The sequence below is a fragment of the Tachypleus tridentatus genome, chromosome 3, assembly GCF_004210375.1.
Source record: "Tachypleus tridentatus isolate NWPU-2018 chromosome 3, ASM421037v1, whole genome shotgun sequence".
Lineage (NCBI taxonomy): Eukaryota > Metazoa > Arthropoda > Merostomata > Xiphosura > Limulidae > Tachypleus > Tachypleus tridentatus.
The window spans coordinates 23,282,793-23,298,144 of NC_134827.1; the positions used below are offsets into that span (position 1 = coordinate 23,282,793).

The window sequence follows — 15,352 nt, forward strand, 5'->3', positions numbered from 1 at the left end:
TTTCGATACCCGTGGTGGGCATAACACAAATAGCCCATTGAGTAGCTTTGTACTTAACTACAAACAAAAAGGTCATTGCAGTAATTTTGCACCACCCGCTCGTACAGCGGAAAGTCTATAGATTTACAACGCTAAAATCAGGCGTTCGATTCTCCGCAGTGGGCTCAGCAAATATCCCGATGTGACTTTGCTATAGAAACAAACACGCACGCACACACACACATGCAGTAAGTTTATAATGACGTAAAAATAACCTAACTGTTCGTCGCCACAAGTTGCAAGGGGCGTCGCAAGTTTCATCAAACGTAGAGTAATTATAGAAACATAAAGAAAAACTATACACACATATATATATATATACACACACACATACTGTATCTTGCCTCAGGGATACCGTGAAAATGAAGGTGGGTGAGTTACGGTATGGCTAGCAAAAAAGGTTTAAAAACCACTGGTTTTTACTGTTTTGTTCTCCTGTACATTTATTTGTACTTACAAATGTTTCAGAGCAAGTAGAGATTAACGCCTTCAAATGTTATGATTACATGTAACATATTTACTTAAAAATGCGCATTATTGTTACAAATGTATAATTTTAGAAGATTTTGGGGCACGTGTAATTTAGGCTTACAATTCTTAGAAACAATATCAGATTTTTGGGATATTTCACAAATTGTCCATTAGGATTACACCGTCTAAGGTACGTAAATGCATGTTTTTCCTTAGTGAAATCGGGCTTGTGTACGTCACAATACACAGTGATAAATTAAACTGAACATAAACGCACGTTAAATGTTCAGAGGATAATTTTTGTTTCTTTCGATACACGCAAAAATGTAGGTCGCACGCGTTGTAGTTGTGACAGTGCAGGTTGACATTTCCTATAGTGTATGGGTTGTAAGCGCCCTGTCTATCACAAGGTTTTGTCCATTTTTTATATCTGCCAAGGCTTTGTTTCCCACCTTGTGTTCAAGGTATTTCATTACATTTAGAATGAAATTTTCGCATTACCTACATAAGAAGTTTATCTCGAATTAGGAACACTGGAACATTAAACATATTGCACGACCCACACAGTACACAATAATCTAAACAGTTTCCAGGTGTTCTATACCATTGTTGCTATAAAAAGATTTTCACCGTAGTCACGAAAGTTCATATTTATAAGAGTAATCATTTAAAACGTTATTATATTTTTTTAAACATGTATATGTCACTTTAATGAATTTTTGTATGCATGCCTATTATTCTTGTTGCTGATAATACAAGCTCTTCTGCTAGGCCTAGTATATGAAAGTCCTTTTCGGCAATAATGCTAATATTGATCTAATAAGCAGAGTTACAGGAAATGAGTGTGTTAAGGTGTTATCTTGAATATCAATATATAACACAGACACCGTACCGTATTTTGTACAAACAAAGCAAACAAAATACTGTGACTGATTTTTGTACTTGCGTTTGTGTAGACGATACGAGGGTTAACGAATAAAAGTGTGATTTTCAACATATAGCAACAGAGTGTACGTTATATCAAAAACATGGTTATTCAAGGAAGACATTGAAAGTTAACAATAACACGTATTAAGAGACCGATTAGTTTTGCATTTTTTATACTTGATGTAAACTCTGGTCACAAAACTGCTGAAAGAATACATTGTTATTTTATTACTACCTTCAATTGTTTCTGTTCTTATTTGTCTACATGAAATTGTTTTTTTTTGTTTTTTATCAATATGGCTACCGATGCGTTGACTACTTTCGAAGTATTCACTCCATTGGACAATACGTTTTGAAAGGTGTTTATTATCGGATGTTTTCTCTTTGATATTATATTAGAGCAATGTTTATGATTACGCCAACCATGACTCTCAAAAGACTTTTTTTCCCCATTTTCTTTTACTTACATCATTTTCTTAAAAATGACAGGTGCGCCTTCGACGTGCCTTTATCTTAAAACAACGCTTCTATTGTAGTCCGTTATACACTTAGTCCTATATCGGTCAGTAAGTGAGACTGTATGTAAGAAACTGAACATAATACAACAAAGACATATTACATTCACACAGATAGTGTGAGCTTCGTATGAAATGGAGCTCGTAAATTACGGAAACAGGCATTCTTTGGAATAAAGCATCTAAAAAAATATAGTTCATCTCTATAAAACAAGATAAAAAATTAAAGAGAAAGTGCTTAGCTTGTTTGTTTTTTTTTAATTTTGCGCAAAGCTGCTCGAGGGCTATCTGCGCTAGCCGTTCATAATTTAACAGTGTAAGACTAGAGGGAAGGCAGCTAGTCATCACCATCCACCGCCAACTCTTGGGCTACTCTTTTACCAACGAATAGTGGGACTGACCGTCACATTATAACGCGACCACGGCTGAAAGGGCGAGCATATTTGGTTTATATGACTAAGAGAATCCAAGTAGAGAAAACAAACATTAATTTACTCCGCTATACGTTGCATTAAATCACGAAAACCTAAAAACAAATTCTCGTTCTGTGAATGATGACTTTAAATTTAAGGGTTAAACTGAATTACAATGTACGGAAATCAAACAATATTAGTGCTATAAATAACAGGCCCGGCATGACCAAATGTGTTAAGGCGTTCGACTCGTAATCCGAGGGTCGCGGGGTCGAATCTCGGTCGCACTAAACATGCTCGCCATTTTAGCCGTGGGGACGTTGTAAAGTAACGGTCAATCCCACTATTCTTTGGTAAAAGAGTAGCCTAAGAGTTGGCGGTGGGTGGTGATGTCTAGCTGCCTTCCCTCTAGTCTTACACTGCAAAATTAGGGACGGTTAGCGCAGATAGCCCTCGTGCAACTTTGCTCAAAATTAAAAAACAAACAAAGGTATAAATAACATGTTATTTTAAACCTGACGATGTTGTTGTATTCTAAAGACGGCAGGTAGGGGTATAAAATTTTAAAATAAAGTATACAACAACGTAACGTTTCGATCTCCTAAAATCATCTTCAGGTTAACAATCGTTGTTCTGCATTATGTTTAAATTGCTAATACCCATTCCAGCCATCTTTAGAATACATTTTTACTTCAAGTGGGTTTCTCGTCATCATGAATAACGGTGTTGTAAATTATGGAAAGACTTCTCCGCGACTGTTTTTCTTAGAAAGCCGAAAATGGTCTAGATGTAGAGTGCTAAGAGTGTGAAACCGTGTGTCTATAGTCTGCTGCCCCATTACCTTACAAACACACTCCGCACGTAGGAGACAGATAACTATAACAGCGATAATTAAGTTCATTATTCAGTTACAAAACGGTAGCCCAAGAGTAGGTGGTGGGTACTGTATACTAGCTGCCTTCCCTTCAGCCTACCAGTTTAAACTCAGGGTCGTTATGTGTACGCATCTCTTGCGTAACCTTGGAAGTAAATAAACGAAACATTTACTGAGTAGAGACATTATGCAACAAAAATGACCTGAAAACGTTAACGTATGTATCAGTAGTGATTACCAGTGATTTGTACGACATATTGGAGAACCTTAAGCTGTTTGCTACAAAAGGAAATGCAATATATTATTGTCAGTCCCAAACTGACTAAGTGAGCACGATAGCGGTTTCAGTCCCTTTCTTTGACCAGAATAATGACTGGATCTTAACTGACTGAATATATTTAAGTTAAAATTAAACATCAAACTTGCCACCATAATTCTCCACCAACAACTATTAATTCAGTAATCGCATAACATGGAGTAAGAGGACTCCACAAATGGTCTGCTATCGATTATGACATCCAACATTTAAGCCATAATTACATGTAAACATAATCACTATAACATTAATATTTAATGACCCAGTTTCTCAAAAACAAAATATATTTTCGAAGCTTGCTATGGAAAACTTGCATCGCGACTAATATTTGGAAAACCCAACTGCAAAAATTCAGTGTTCATAAAATAACTGTCGAAATATCGTAATAATCATTATTTATTCCAGTACTGGACATTCGCGACAGATGGCAACACTATACAAACTTAAAAAATAAAATGTTTATAATCGTTCCTAACTCTCAGAATAACAGAAAAACATCTACATTTTACAATATTTTCTTGTCGAACATGAAACCCCTAGCAACGGAATACCCTAAATTGATTGTGAGAAACGTGTACTTTGAAGTGTTTTATGTTGTTTAGTGTAAACAAACATTTAGATACCCTGGTTACAAAAATGAATGAAAAAAATTATAATTTTGCACACTTTAATAAAATACATTGTGTGTGAATTAGCTCTCTTTTTCTTTACTATATCTATCACTTACTAAGAATTTTTTCAAGTACAATATTTTACGTATATATTTCAATTTGCACAAAGTCCATAAACAGGCTAACTATCAGATTTCTAAAACTAAATGTTTCAGTTCCTAATTCGAAAGTATAATTACTGCTTTGTACAATACTAACAAGTTATTCGAATACTTGTTCATAATAAGGGAAAAAATACAAGCACGTGCTTTAAAAAAGCATACGACGTTTATCCAGACCTATATTAAGCATGTTACAATACGTCATAAAAATATTATATCTAACTATGTTATTAGTTGCAAGTCGTTTTTATACGGACATTTGGTTTGTTTGTTTTTTGAATTTCGCGCAAAGCTACACGAGTGCTATCTGCGCTAGCCGTCCCTATTTGAGGGGTGTAAGACGAGAGGGAAGGCAGCTAGTCATCACCACCCACCAAATAGTAGGATTGGTTATAACATTATAAGAGTCCCACGGGTTAAAGGGCGAGCAGGACCTTCAAATTACGAGTCGAGTGCCTTAACGCACCTGCCCATGCCGGACCACAGACATCTGCAAGTAATGTCATGATATTCCCGTTAAAACAATTTTCAACCTTTAATTCAACACGAGGAGCTGTTTTACTCATTTATATTTCATGTGAGAAGTGCTTCGAGCATGGCATACCGTAAATCTAATTTTCATGAAAATATATATTAAACTGCTAAATCGTTTATTTGTTGTTTTTCGCTCCATGGTGCCAATAGTAATAGAAACAACCTTAATAAAGTGGTTAAAATAAAATCATTTCAATTTAAAATAAATATCACCATTTTCAGTAATGTTACACACAAGGTTAGCTTTCACCCCTTACGTTCCTCGGTGAGACAGCGATAAGAACATAGGTTTACAACGCGAAAATCCAGAGTTCAATTTCCTGCAATGCACTCTCGAGATAACCGAATATGGCTTTGTTACCAACAAGCAAACAAATAAAGAAAACAAACTCACCTGTTTTAAATAAGCTCAAAATTATACCCGTGTCAACTTCTCTGAAAGTACAATATTGCGCAAAAGTGTTAGAACAAAAAAATGTTTTGTTATTCTTTCCATTTTATAGGGCTAATTTTTCCATACCATTACAGAATGTAAGTTTCAACACCATTGTAATACTTCACTCATACCTACTGACAACTGAATGAGCCAAGATGAGAATAATTATCATTCTTCAGAATTCCCATATGCTTGTACCAAGGACTTATCACGAGGGTTCTACTGCAGACGTAAAATGCTCCCCAAACACTGTAAAGTACACCCTAGATCGTGTGACTGAAACAGTTAAATTTGAAAATAGGAAGGGAAGAGGCAGAACACCTAAACTCAATGATACTGATGTTAGGTATCTTTGTTTATGTAGCCTTTGGGACAGAAGGAAGACAGCTACTGATCTCAAGCATGAAACAATCATGTACCAAATGATAGAAAAGTGTTCAGACCTATAGTATCGAGAAGACTCGACGAGAATGTAATTTGGTCATGTAGCAGTTTTAAAACCTTTACTTCAATCTGAAAATATTGTCAAGAGGCTGAAATTTGCTAAAACGTACTAAAACTTGACTGTTGATGATTGGAAAAGGATGTTAGGAACAGATGAGCCCAAGTTTGAAATATTTGTTTCAAAGTGAAGGTTTTAAGTCCGGTAGAAGAAATGTGAAAGATACGTACCTGGGGGAGGCAATGTGATGGTTTGGGATGTATTTCTGCTGAAGCAACAGGAGACATTTGAAAAATAGATGGAAAACTGGACCAACAAAAATACCATTAAGATCAAAAACTTAACAAATCAAAAGTTACTTCCAAAAAAACATTATAAGAGTACATTAGAGTCATTCGTAGTAAAATCCCAAAAGACACTTTCATTAAGTATCCTACAACATTATCTAAGTAGCTGTCTGTAGTTATTAAAGTAAAACGTGGACACAAAAAAAAATATTAACTGTTTGCTGAACTCGAGCACTCCCAATTAATTTCTTTTGTACTAAATATAAAGATTAAGAAAATTACTGGAACTACATGAAAATAGCCTGAAATCTAAATTTTGACTTGATTTTTAGCAAACTCTGATAAAGAACAAATCAGTTTTCAGTTAGGTAGAAACAATTTTTAATTGTTTCATTAAAACAACAATCGATATAACTGAGAGTTACCAAAGTTTTGGTGTAAGTAAACTAAACAGAATTAATTTTAATTTTAAGTGATTAGACTCTGAAAAAGACGTCAATCTGAACTCACGTGTTAAAATAGTTGTTACCTTTTATCTGTGCCAACAACGAGGTTTGGTACTTAGGCTAACTACAGTTTTCACACCTATAACTATATAAAAACCATAAAAGAAACTAAAAACAATTTTAACCCTCGTTCCTTAACCACTGCTACTGTTTCCATGTTATTTTGTAGTGAATGATGGGTTTTTGAATTTCGTGACTTTCGAATTAAATATTTCGACTAAACTGGTCTTTGGTGAGTGAAACAGTAAAACTAGAAATCTGTATTCATCCATGCGTATGCACCAACTAGATTTATTTTCTTAATTAGCACATACATACATAAAAAATGTTGTCAGGTAATGTTATGTATTACAATCGGCTAATAGCCTTACATTTCTTCTAAGGCATTTATTAACTAATTATTATAGATAAAACATTAAATTAGGGTTTTTTATATTGATCAAATAAAGTAAATGAAAATAGGTTCCAACTGTTCACAGTAAATATGTATTTATACTAAAGTGCTATAATCTAAAGCTTATCTAAGAGAACTTCATTAACTTCCAAATGGAGTTCATTAATTATGGAAAAACTAGTTAGATACTTGGATTACACATCCTACATTTTTATATACTGGCCTTCTATTCACATTAGCCGAATAGCAGCTGAATAGGTTAATATTTCTCATGTCATTCTCAGTTAGATTAATGGAGCTGTCAGTTATTTCTATGTTGCATAAATATCCGAGTAGCCCTCCACAATAGAAGCGGACTCATACTACAAGAAACTGGGTTTTGATACCTGTTGTGGGCAGAGCAGAGGTGTCAAAGAACTAAATATATCGACAGCCTCAATGACTATGTCACCAAGAACTCAATGAGCAACATCGAGTTGGTAAGGAGGACTGACAACAGAAAAGTCTGGCATGCCATGGTCGTCGATGTCTGCCCAGATTTGACACATGAAGAAGAAGAAGATAGTAACACAAGGTTTCGTATGGTTAGCATGCCACTATACTAACACAATGTTTCCGATGGTTAGCATGCCACTATACTAACACAATGTTTCTGATGGTTAGCATGCCACTATACTAACACAATGTTTCAGATGGTTAGCATGCCACTATAGTAACACAATGTTTCAGATGGTTAGCATGCCACTATACTAACACAATGTTTCAGATGGTTAGCATGCCACTATAGTAACACAATGTTTCAGATGGTTAGCATGCCACTATACTAACACAATGTTTCCGATGGTTAGCATGCCACTATACTAACACAATGTTTCTGATGGTTAGCATGCCACTATACTAACACAATGTTTCTGATGGTTAGCATGCCACAATACTAACACAATGTTTCTGATGGTTAGCATGCCACAATACTAACACAATGTTTCTGATGGTTAGCATGCCACTATAGTAACACAATGTTTCAGATGGTTAGCATGCCACTATAGTAACACAATGTTTCAGATGGTTAGCATGCCACTATAGTAACACAATGTTTCAGATGGTTAGCATGTCACTATAGTAACACAATGTTTCTGATGGTTAGCATGTCACTATAGTAACACAATGTTTCAGATTGTTAGCATGTCACTATAGTAACACAATGTTTCAGATTGTTAGTATGTCACTACAGTAACACAATGTTTCAGATTGTTAGTATGTCACTACAGTAACATAATGTTTTGTAGGCCTTCCTTTCCTGTTTTTTATTATTATTATTATTCTTTGTACTTACTAAAGCTATCTATTATATTAAACGAAAATGAAGAAATTCGCTTGGTACCAGGCAGGTTTAGAAAACAAATCCGAAAATACAAAAGATTTATTTTTCTTTACTGTTCTTTTTTATCAGCTTTCTGTTATTCAAAAAACATTAAGCAAAACCAAATTATGGTCACTAAGGTACTTGCTAGGTTTGGTGACAATTAGTGTAGAAATTCGTCAGTTACAAGCACATACAGACGCACACATATATCGTTTTGTTAAAAATTGTTTACATAGACCAATATTTTGGATATTTTGTTAATATAACACACATTTTTGGATATTTTTTTACTATAATACATAATTTCGAAAACTTTGCTATTATCACATATATTTTTAATAGTATTTTACCATCATACATATTTTTGGATACGTTTTACTATGATAAATATTTGGGATAATTTCTTTTGATATATAAATTGGAATATCGTTGGTTATGTCTCCTATGAAAGTGTGCTAGAAAATGAATTGGAAATGCCTGATACAATGTTCCGAAAACTTTCAAATTAATATCCAGTGCTACAAAATGACAAACAAAAATAACCTAAATAAAGATCTATTTTAATAAAGAGATACTTAATTGGAAACTCCTGATATTTTTACCATACGGCAAGGTACATGAACTGTATTTTCTGATTGTTATACTAATGTAATTGGTTTTGCTGAAAGTTTTTTTGAATAACACATAGCTGAAAATAACAGTGACGAAAAATAACTGTAATGTATAAATCCTTCAATTAGTAAACTAGCGAGCGCTATAGCCCATTAGGTTGTTTCTGAGAATTACCATATATTTACCTTCTATGAACAATGTATTTCAAAGGTCACATTCTTAAAACGTTACCACACCCTTCTCTGCGGACACCTCTTTATCAGAATACACTTTACGATTCCCACACTCTACCTCATCTGCTCTTTACCTGGCTTGCGGTTTGTTTCTCGTACAGTTATCTATATTTTTAAAATGCATATGTGCATACACATGTGATATTAGCATAAGTGTGTGTGTTTCGTATAGCAAAGCCACTGCGGGCTATCTGCTGTGTCCACTGAGGGGAATCGAACCCCTGATTTTTGCGTTGTACATCCGTAGACTTACCGATGTATCAGCGGGGGACAAGCATAAGAATAAAACCTTGGTAGGTTAGAGCGACCCCACTGGTATATTTTTAATAGACACGTGATATAAACATGACAGCAACATTCTGGTATATATACACACGTGTCATAAACATAACAGTGAAGTTTGGTAGGTTAGGTCGACACCACTGGTATATTTTTAATACACACGTGATATAAACATAACAGTGAAGTTTGGTAGGTTAGGTCGACACCACTGGTATATTTCATAATGAGAAGATTTCATACTTGTGGTCCAATTCAATAAGTCAGTTGTGTCTATATAAAGAATAACCACATATATATCCTTGTTTGTTGTTTTTGACACTGCTTCCAATGATATGCTGAATACGTATATTAGATGTATTGCAGGGTTAGTAGCGCATTAAAAAGTTAAAGAGAGCTCCATGTTGAATAATTCAAAAGTACTGTTAGAAAGAGTCCTTCGTTCTCTTCTTCATTTAACAAAAGGACCGTAAACTTTTCGAAACAATACTATTCGACTGCTAACAGTTCAACAGTAAAACCCAGAACGCTGTAACTATGGCAACTAGGTATAATATCAACACATACAGTCGATGTTTTGTTTCGCTACAAAATACAAATTTTAAATTCGACTTAAACAATGCGTAGCTTTGAATCTCGTAAATTTTTTTCGAGATTATATCAGCATAATTACGCGTTTCCTTCTTTAATAAATACATTAGTAAAATATTGTCTCAAGTGTATATTTGAACGATTCGCTGCGTAACTGAACATACAGTTGTCGGAAAATAAGTAACTGAAAACTAAAGAAAACTGTTATTAAACGATCTGGAAAAAAAAAGGGTTGCTCAATAGTTGATAAGTTGTATTTATTTCGCGTAATTATCACCAACAAAACTTCCAACTTCCTAACAAAACTACACATTGCGTTGCTATAAGTTCACCTCGGGTATCTAAGCACAAATTTTAGTGTCGTAAGCCACTGACTTACCACTGAGCCACCGAGGATCTTCTTGAAAATACCTGTAATCTCTGAGAGAGCGGCAAGTCTTTGGATTTGCAACGCTAAAATCATGGGTTCGATTCCCCGCGGTAGACATAGCAGATAGCCCGACTTGGTATAAGAAAATAGAACACTGTTCCGACAAAAGTTGCTTTGCCGGTTACAAATTCGAGTTGCTAACTGTACATGTTTGTGTTTCAAGAATATATTTATCATGTCAGCTGCTTTATACGAAATGTGCACTAGATCTGTACACATTTTCCTTAAGTTCAATAAGGTATTCATAAAATCTTATCGCTTGCTCAATTAGGATATAGAAACAATAACTCGTGAAAGTAAAAAATACAAAGAAAATTATTATTTTTCCAACAATCTATTCACCTATCTATATGCCAAGCTCATTTTATATTTGAAAGATAATTTCATAACAAGTAAAATTAGTTTCTAAATATACCCGATACTTTATTTTACGTTATTCATTTGATATCTGTTTATTGCCTATATGTTGTTCATGTTCCTGGAAAAATAATGAATTTCAAGCAGTTAATAACGAAATTAAATAATACCATTTAGAGGCGGATCCTGTGTTTAGCGTTAATAAATCATGTGGACTTTGAGTTGAAGACTGGTGTAGATTTTTAAGTTCCCAGTGGGATGTCCGTTGAAAAATGACAGTTAAATTATGAAGAGCATTACTTGGAATCACTCCATCTGAAATGGAGCGAGCTAAAGAGTGCTTTAAAATATTTCATTGTTATATCTTTGTCGAAGAGAGCACTTTAAAAAAAAAAATTACACACACACACACACACATTATATATATACACACACCTATCCACGTGATCTTCGAAAACGGTCTAGATATCAGACAGACTTGCTGGAATATTTCTGACAGGGTGTAAAAATTGCTCAATGCCAAAACTTTCAAAGCAGTTAGAACTGATTTTGCAAGACACGCCGTTAGAAGGAGCCACAAGTGTGTCGGACTTGAGGAGGGGTGCCGATTTATTTTTTAGTATGATATAGTGTTCATCGTTCTTTTTAGGACGATTTAGTTATAAATTAATTAATAAAATAATCAATTAGTGTTTTAAACCAATTAATTATAGTCACGTTGATCCAATTTATGCTGATTCAATGGATCTATGACGTCATGACCACCTAGTATTACATCCTCTACTTCATGGAATACGTCATGGCCACCTGTCATAGCAGACAAGCAATTCGTCCTTTGGTGAGAACTTATAAAGTCATAGCCGCCTGTCATGACGGTCTAACAACGTGTCCCTAATAAAGCACTCTGGTGACAATTTATGAAACTGTGATGAAAATCTCCTTTGATTATATTATCCTCCCCTGCCTGAATCTGACACACGTGTGACGCCTGTTATCATTTGATATATTATCAGTCAGTTCATTAAACAAGAACTTAAAGTGTTATGTCAGAGTCACTTTAACTCATGCCTAAGATCGTCAGTAAATTATGCCGTTTAAATTTGACTGAAGGTTGGTGTGCTGATCAGAAACGTTAACATTTATCTTTAATTGACACACACATTCAACACACGGGTAAGAGTTACGAGCTCCTTAGGTGACTCGGGGAAGTAGGACTCCAACACCGACCTCTCTGTGTCACTCATCTGGGTATATGCAAGATTCGGTGATAATCGCTTCAGCAATTTGTCAGCTATACGTGAGCACACTCGTGCGCATATAGAAGTTTAGACAGCACGTGATCTAGAAATTATTCTGAATTGCATGTTTACTAAAAATACTATGTATATCGTTATTAAAACTGTATTTACGTATTTTTCTGTAATTATCTATTTCTATGTATATGTGCTTCTATCTTTCTATAATCTATCTGTCTGTTTCTACCTTTCTACATATCTATCAATGTATCGTTTAGTTTGTATCATACCTACTTGTCACTATGCATGTCTGTCCACCCACCTATGTTTATGTATTTATGTAACAATTTATCCATATAACATTATTATGGTATATGTTGACAAAGTCGATATTTCATACGTTTAGAAGTAATTTACTATAGTCTTTCCAGAACAATAAATTTTATAAGGAAGCTATGGTGTCCTATTACTGGCTATTTTTGTAGTTTGGAAATGCAAAACAAATACTAATTACACGTTTGGTATTTAAGTATTGGTGTTTACACGTTTTTAAAAACGATTTTATAAAAGAGAAATTCATGTTCGGTGTGACGACTCAATATTAAGAGGTCCAAATGTCGTAATCATTAAAAATAAAGCGTCCCTACTTTAAGAGTTACTGTTGTATGTATATGTGAATTAATTAAAACAGAAGTTCGTTACTATACGTGAAATGTTACACTAATCTCATTGTCATTCAGTCTGAAAACAAAGCTTTCTTCACCGTCACATATCCGCAGTTCCTAAACAAAATCTATTCTTCACTACCATTAACTACACATGGAGGAAAAGTTGGTGAAAGAAATGGTTTTATATGGTTGAAAAGACAGTTTTTATAGCTAATGGATCATCAGGTTGAGGTTTCTATTGTTCATTTAATGGAGGAAAGAAAATGCATTGATCCGAAAATAGTATTAATAATTCACTCTCCCAACTTAAAAGGTGGCCTAAAAATTCTAGCTCAGCATATGTATTCTAGTGCTGTCTTAATGTTATGCTCGGCTTCTCACTTATTAAATTTTAACACATACAGTATTAAACTTCTCAAATTTAACGACGCTTTTAAACTATCCAACACATTACAAGCATTTATAATTTATTTTATGATATATCGGGTTCAGTATTCTCAATCGACATAATATCTTTAAAATGACTGTTATTTTACATTTATCTTTTATAATAATCAGCAGTGTTAACTTACACAAGTTATTAAAATTTATTGTCTTTCAAATTAGAAAATTTTGGATTCAACGAGTTTCAGTAGACAATATTTTACTAGTAAGTAATATTATACCTCAAGTTCAGTTTTACCTTATACCTTATATATTAAATAAATATACAATTGACATGTAACACTGTTCACAAATTGCTTCAGAGATTTCCCACCAGACAGACGTACATATATAAATGATGACACGATATAGGTTTGGTTTACAATATAGTTAAAAGAATAAATTAAAAGTATAAAAAACAAACATTAACTTACCAGTTTGAATGTTTCATATTCATGTCAACTAATATATACACGAACCGTGTAATGTTTAAACAAAGCAGTATATTTGGTTTTGTTCTTCAGTATGTTTCAAGAAACTATACTAAATAAAACTGCTCCATTCTATTTCTAAAGCTTTCAAATTCGTTCACCCCAGGAAGAGACATGTTCAGTGATGTGTTATTCGCTCAATAAAAATTGGTTCGCTTATTATAAAGTTGACAATACAGCGATCTCTGTCGTAGGAAAAGTTGCCTCGTTCATTACATAGTTGATTTGTTAACAGTGCATATATTTCTGTTTCAAAAAGTGTTGCCTCGTTCATTACACAGTTGAGTTGCTAACAATACAGCGATCTCTGTGCGAAGGAAAGTTGCCTTGTTCATTACACAGTTGAGCTACTAACAGAACAAAGATTTATGTTTCAAGAATCCAATATATGCACCTCAAAGGACGAGTTTACTTTTAAAAGTAGGAGGTCTTGTTCAACCTTGATGTCAATTTACTGTTGAGTCGTGGATACCACGAGAGCAGTACACTCATTGTTGAAAGGTTGACCGTTATTACGGGTGCGGGACTCGTCTATAGGCCACGTATCTGATTGATTATTATTCAACGTACGTTTTATCAATAGCATATCCTTCTTTCAATATTTATAACTGGAAAGTGTCTGCTGGGATTAAATAAACTAAAAACCAAATATACACAAGTTCCAGTTTCGTTTCTTGACTATATTCAGACTAAAAGGTACATTTGTTGTCGTTGTTGTTGTTTTCTTCCTGAAACTGTTCTGTGGAAAGTTCCGAGAAAAACAATGTACAGTGAGGTAATAGCGGTCGATAGCCAAATGGTTGCTCCATTCTTAAAGTGCCTGTATGGTAAACAACGTTTAAATAGAATAACGAAAGGAAGTGGATGCGAATGCACACTTGCGCAGAGAGTTCATTCGTATCAACTAAACGGATCACTTATATCAGTTATGCAGTTATGATGAAAATAACAGGCTACGTACTAGTTACAATTAGTTTATGTATACCTTTTATGACTTCTACTTTGATTTAGAGACACTTATTGGATGATTTTGTCTCGCCAAAATCTGCACTATACAGTTTCCGAAAGTTGTATGTACGGTTAAGTATGTAATAATTTTCACCGATGTTATGACAATAGATTACTCAAATTCTAAACCGTCAACACAGTCGTCATGGTAACAGGTGCAACAGTTAATACGACATGTGTGGTGTGTGCGGCGATTGCCGAGAACTTGTCGTCATCAAGCGATGTCCATAGTTACTTAGAGGATTAGAGGGTGTGGTCACTGGGTGGTACATTCTTCAACATAACCAAACACGTAAAACTAGATATAACAGGCAGATACATAAGTTATTTGTTAAAAAACTAACAAAAAATGCTACAATGAGATGATGCTGATTCATAATTCCATCACGAATACAACAAAAATTATTAAAATGGCAAATAAAATAATAATAATCAAATATTTCACAACTAAAGCACTTTATCTGTATTAACAAAGAAAGCAAAATTACAAACGACATGAAGTTAAACATTTTAGACTCTGTACCTTGCTTTATATCAAACTAAGATACATTCAATCCAAACATGGCAGAAAACAAAGTTTCAAATAGTAACAAAAATATTCCGAAACGATTTCTTGTTCTACGTCCATACATAACTTGTTCTGTCATTTAACATAATAAACTACAGTATATATACACAGAAAGCATACGAATTATGATGCATGAAAAATGTTAGCGCCCTCTATCGAATTTATATT

The 15,352-nt window shown here is 34.1% G+C and overlaps 1 protein-coding gene across 2 annotated transcripts in view; it reads right to left on the reverse strand.

The window, feature by feature from the left end:
* The window catches only part of LOC143246530 (uncharacterized), a 77,413-nt gene extending 62,520 nt beyond the window's left edge, over positions 1–14,893 (reverse strand). For both annotated transcript variants that reach the window (XM_076493392.1, XM_076493391.1), the window contains exon 1: positions 13,552–14,893. The gene's annotated coding sequence lies outside the window, so the exon portion shown is untranslated. The remainder of the gene's footprint in view (positions 1–13,551) is intronic.
* Positions 14,894–15,352: the final 459 nt, after the last annotated feature.